The sequence below is a fragment of the Motacilla alba genome, chromosome Z (assembly GCF_015832195.1).
Source record: "Motacilla alba alba isolate MOTALB_02 chromosome Z, Motacilla_alba_V1.0_pri, whole genome shotgun sequence".
Lineage (NCBI taxonomy): Eukaryota > Metazoa > Chordata > Aves > Passeriformes > Motacillidae > Motacilla > Motacilla alba.
In genome coordinates this window covers 61,181,077-61,187,400 of record NC_052046.1, presented here as the reverse complement: position 1 = coordinate 61,187,400, position 6,324 = coordinate 61,181,077, and positions in this window count along the sequence as shown.

Below are 6,324 nucleotides of genomic sequence, written 5' to 3'. Positions count from 1 at the left end.
TCTGCTGCTAGTTTAATTTATGTAAGTGAATGCGGAGAAAGAAAAGTTGTAAAACTGCTTGCTTACAGAGAGCATAATTCAAATGGTGTCATGAGATCTGCATTTCAGTATTTGATGTAGTGCATCCATCTGAGAGAAAAACCACTCAAAAAGCCATTTTTCACCATCTTAGGTTTCAGATGTAAATACCCCCTGACTGCTGAGGACTAACGTTTTGTTGGCTGTCTTTGTAACTTGAATGTCACAGGCAGTGGTCCCAATTACATGATATTGTATAAGGGTCCATTGTTGACCATCAAGAATCTCTATCAGAAGGCTGTTTAGTGCTCCCTGTATAGGCATAACAGACATGACTGTCACTAGCAGCTACCCCAACACTTTCTTTCAGTGTTCAGCAGTTAAAAGGATCCACTCCAGAGTAGGCCTCCGCAAGTGGCTGTGACGTATAGCTTTCGTAATTGGACCTGACATTCATTTTGTTCTTCTCATTTGACACTTCAGTAGCAGTTAGTTAATTTAACACTAAGTGGCAGTTTTTTTACATGGTACTGTAGGGGCAACTGAGAAAATGAAACTGCCTTTGAATTAACCCAGAATAGAAGGAAGTCACACAGCCAGCCTGGACATTAGGAGCCTAACAATCACATTAATGAATCAGCGAAGAATTGAAATAATCACAACTTGTGTAAATCAGTTATCTCCAGAGCCTGTGGCCTGTAGGGAAGAAGTGGATCTTCACACTCTGCCTCAAGAGACAGGGCTGAGCCAGGGGTCTGCTGTGAGGAGCTCAGTCCTCATCAGAGAATATTCCAGTACCTCTGGTGTGCTTAAATATGTGGCAGCTTCCCCTTTGCCTGCACTTCCTCTTTTAGTTGTTTTTGAGAAGACTCTTGGTGCTATAAAAGGAGGTCTTTAGTGTTAGCCAGAGTTCACAGGAAGGAATCTGGCCCAAATTCATAACAATCAGAAGCAATTGCATGGGTAAATCCAAGAACAAAAGCAAGATATGCAGAAGCCCCACTGCTCCCGTTGCAAAAGGTAGGGCAACTGAAATAGCAGACAAAGTCTGGGAAGCCTCCGTTAGCCCTGCAGCAACATCCCTAGGTGATCCTTGAAGGAGGAGTCCCTGCCAGCAAGTCTGGGTCTTATGGAAAGGCTCCAGTCCTCTTCTGAGGGCAGCGTGCAATGCCTCATCCATCTGTTGAAACAAAGGATCAAGGACTGATAATCAGGGAGAAGGTCATCCTGTGTTATTTAAGATTTTTCAGAAATTAATATTAAAAGTAGAGCAATACATTGAAGACAAGAGCATAAAATCAGTTTAAATCAAAGGAGAAGCTGCTAAATTAATTCTTCTTGCAGGGAATCATTGTCAGTACAAGCTCTTGATTTATGAGCTGCTTTAAATACCATTTTCAAGTTTGAAAGTCCAGAAGACCAGCTAGGTACAGATCAGCTCTTAAAATGATGAGGGTTAAAAGGGCCATTGCCAGGCAGTAGCAGAATATATACATTACCAATGATTTAAAATTTTTTCTTTGTATTTGTTACAAATAGGGAAGAAATCAAATCAATGTCTTTCATCTTGGCAAAATTGTAGTTCGATTTGCTAGGAATTTACAGTTTGCTTTTAGAAGCAGTACACAGAGAAGTGTACTAAAAAGAGCCCAGTTTACTGGAGAGAGGAAACAAAACTCAGAGAAATCCTCAGCCTGGCACAGAAGAAAATGCCTTGCTCAGCAATTTATCTAAGCACACAAGCTGACAGCTACAAAGAGGAATTGTCATAGGATTCCTTGGTACTCCAGAGTTTCTGTGCACTGGTCCATCATGTTTGATTGTTTAAGCTTCATGGACCTTAGAAGTATAGACAATATAGTCCTGTGCTTTGTAAGGAGTCACAGCTGCCTTCAGATTAGGTATGTATGAAAGGCTATTAAATAGCTCATGTTGTAAGTAAGTGCAAAGTGTGTTGCACTCATTCTTTTTGTTTCCTGTTTCATCTAAGGGAAATCTTTTCAATGCCTCAGCTTTCCCACTTGTACCACATCATGGGACTATTGCAAATATAAACCAGAGCTTGTAAAGCTCCAGTGAAATGGTGCATGTGCATAGCAGAACTCGTACACAGAAGCACACTTGTATGAGCAGATTTCACTTAAAGATGTCCAATGCCGTGATTTAACAAAATTTTAGCAGAGACCTGAGGTGAGTTGTTGTGGTGTTCCGCCTCTGTGTTTTTCTGCTAGGCAGTGTAGGTGATTGTCCTTGTTTTGGCCAAGGACAGGGTTAATCTTTGGCAATAGCCAAGAGGGGGGGTGGCCAGACCCTTATGTTATACCGTATCACCTCAGATCACTGCCAGGGGCAGGCTAAGGGACTCTTTCTTCCAAGAGTGAGATTTCTGGAAGGGATTAAAGCATGGTGGGGAAGAGCTGGTTGGGATTCCTTGTGGGCTTTCCATGTAAATGATTTCTATGTCTTACACATTTTGTTGTTAATATTGTTGTTGTTACTGTTCATTTTCTTATCTCATTGCTGTTTCCAGTAAATTGTTCTTACCTCAACCTGATTTTAACCTTTTGTGCCTCTGATTCTTCTCTCCATCCTGCTGGAGTGGGAAGCACGAGGGGAAGCAGGGGAGTGAATGGCCATTTGGTTTGGGAGAGTCTTGGTGGGGGCATTGAACTGGGGAGTACCATTCCTAAACCACAGATGTGTACCATAAGGATGTTTACTTCTCCGTTAGTTGTAAGATTTTGCATTAAACATGCTGTTCTAAAGGAGAGAGAAAACAAAAATTACATACATATGAAATTTAATCCAACCACATAAATTGTGTATATGTTCATTCTGCTAGACTTATTGCATTAGTAAGATGCATATTTGAAAGAAATAGAAAGAGTAAGTATAGAATATTATGTCATTAACTGGATTTCAAATAGCCATGGAAAAATCCTTGGAGGTAATTTTGTACAGCCTACTGCTCAGATCAGGGCTCCTTTCAAAGCTAAATCGGGCTGCTTGGATGGGCAAGTTTTGAGTTTGCAACTTAGATCAGACTTTATTACTCAGTTTTGATTAACACATCTTTACCATGCTAGTTTCTTTTAGCAATGAGTTGACAAGGCTTTCTGGTACAAGGACACAAAACAAGGCATTGTTCTTTAAAAAGAGAAATGGACTCAAGTGCAGATGTCAGCCATCAGAGTGAGTAAGAATGATTTCTTTGGCACAATTAGCATAATGCTTTCAATGAAAATAAATATATTTCAGAACCTGACTCCTGAAGCAAGCTTTGTATGTTGACATGCTTAAGACTGAATTTTTTTGTTAACTCTCAGCCCCAGTCAGTAGCTCCAAGACTCATATTGTGCATATATTCAGGTTACATGGGAAATTCAACAATAATCTGGATTTACTTTATGTTGCTTGGAAGTCTCACACGCTGTTATTGTACTGGTCATGCATTAACAGCATAAATACTTTTTCAAAAACTTCAAGCTAATAGTGTGAGAAAAGACCTTAAGAACGTAGTGTTGCTGACCTTCAAATATTTCTGTTCAGTTTTATAGGACCACGCCAGTATTTTTTAAATCAAGATTTCTTTCAAACTTAACAAAATTATGATACATTGCTGTGATTGTGACATTTACATTGTGATAGTGCTAAACCATCTATGTCCCAAAGAAGTAGAGAATTTATCAAACATGTAAGTTAAAGGAGAGAAAAAGGAAAGTGTCTTGGACTGATTAGTTTCTTCATCCCAAAGACAAAAGTAAAAATCAACTTAACAGAGCTTGTATCACTATACCATTTTGTCTTTAGGACAGAGGACTGCCATAGGAGCTGAATGTACTGTACCAATCTGCCCATCCTTTGCTCTGTTAAAGGAGGACAGTTGAATAAAATTTGGTATTAGAAAACTGCCTGGTGGCATTTAAAAAAAATTAATCAGAAATTTGTTAGCTCTTTGATGAAACTGTAATACTGAACATGTAAATGGCTCCCTGACTTTACCTGTTTTGGTTCCAATCCTGCACTGCCTTCTCCCTGGAAGTAGTCATTTTTCCACTGTAATTGGTCTTTTTTAAAACAGTCATGAAGAAATGTTTCATTTCTGTCACATGGTAATTCATTTTTAGTTTCTACAGTGCTGATCTTCCTTCTCAACAGACTCCTGAAGTCATTAGCAAACACGAGCAGTCTGGGATAATCAGTTACATAGGAAGCAGGACATCAGAGTCAGTAATGTAGGAAGAGACATCTTTCTGCTGGAAGCTATGTCACCCCTGTATTGTTGGTGACATCAAAGCAATCAAAGGTGTTTTTTTTTTCTCTGCTGAGTGCTCAAGTTTGTGCTTGAAGTGCTGAGCATGCAAGTTCACGTGCTGAAGAAATAAATTTCACTGGTAAGTTGGCAGACCACTCCCCCACCTGGCTTCTATCCCCTTGCCCTTCTGCAGTAACACAAAAGGAGCAGAGATGTGCCTGCAGGGGACTGAACAAATTTGGAGTGTGGTGTGGCAGGAGATCACACTTAACTGGAGTACTGCTGCAGCCTGGCAGACCCTTTGCAGAGTGGTCCCCTGTGGGACTGATCCTGTTGGTGCTGGGGGACTGGGACAGTCCTGAAGAAGCCAAGGAACACAAAGGTTGTACGGTTGCTCAGTTCCTTCCCTTGCAGCTGGGACCTGTGCCAAGCACAGGCAAGCCCTGAGGATGTGTGCTGTCTCTCCCCCTCCTCCCTGCAGCAGCTGTGCACTCCAGATCCCAAATAAGTCTTAATCACTCCATGGTGGCTCTTTTGTTCAACTGTTTTTAAACTTGGAGACCCATTTATGCAGTCAAGTTAACACAAGATTCGGGGCTTGAATCTGCATTGTTGTCTGCTTTGTGCAGTAATTAAATGGGCATGCCAAACGGTAGCTGAACAGCACTAAACCCTTGACCAGCTTTTTTCTTATCTTTTGTATACAGACAATCGATTATACAAGAGGCAAAACAGAATAGCTTGTTTGATGTAAAACAAGCTGCAAGTTTTGTTGTATTGTCGTTTGCATCCTTACTACAATTAATTAAAATTCACTTCGTGCAACCAAAGAAGGAGAGGCCCATTCTGAGATACATTCATGACCTGTGCCCAGGCATAACAATTGACATTAGGTGTAGCATTGTGCACACTTAAGATGGAACCATTTTTTTTTCCTTAATGTTTATGAAAGTTTGCCCTGTTTTCAATAAAATCAGAACAAAATTATTAGCTTTAGCTAAAGGGGGAAAAAGAATGGCACAGATTACAAAAAGAAGTACCATGTATTAGGAGGGATTTTTATTGGTTAGTGCTTCAGTGTTAGATTTAATTTCCTTTTTAACAGTAAAAGAATATAATTTTCTGTGTCTGAGATATGATCGTGTGGAATCTGGAGCACAGTGCTTCCTTCCTCAAACATCCACACAAAGCTGCAACCCTGGGACTGAAACCTGGTTTCTTCAAAGTAGCAGCTCCACAGCCAAAGCAATAGGCTGAAAGTAACAGTCAACTCAGTTCAGCAGGACACATTTTACAGAAGAAAAATCTCCAGGATCAGAACAGCCTAAATGGTAGTGGTAATGAAGATGCTGTTGAGATTAATTGGTTAAATTTACAACAAAACTTTTCTATCTCAATTATCAGGTATCTTGTTGACTGCTCTGTGCAGGAAACAGTAGTCTTTGTGCAAGGGGAAAATGTCTGTGATGCTGGAAAAGTCTGGAGTGTATATTTATTGCATAACAATTTAATCTTCTTGGGTTGATAGGGGTTTGCCACAATTATGCCAGCTTAAGAAACCAATGATGCTTTAAGGACACTCCCTGAGTTTAGAGTATCCCCTCTCTTCTAGGATAATTTTGATCTGCCTTTAAGAAATGAGAGAGAGTTTTCTTCAGTTTTTTGGGTTGAAAAATCTATTTTTACCACATGGTGTTAAATGCCAGAAGGAATTCTCTTACTTGAGATTATGCAAAGAAAACATATATGACATATTTCAATAGTGACATTCTAAAATTCAAACTGCCTTGGCTGATAAAGGACATCTTCATAGGTTTAAATATTTAAATAGGTAGAATTACCTGTGTTACTTTAAAAAAGAAAAAAAAAAAAATCATTGGAAGCAAAATTTTATCTTCTGATGTACTCAGATGCACATGTAAATCCAGCACTACTGTGAGACATGAACTGATTTGGGTGATATGTTTATTTAACAAGCAGAAAAAGCCATGTTATTTCAGGGCTTCAGAAAAAAAAAACCTATACTTGAATATGAAGACCCATGAAACAGA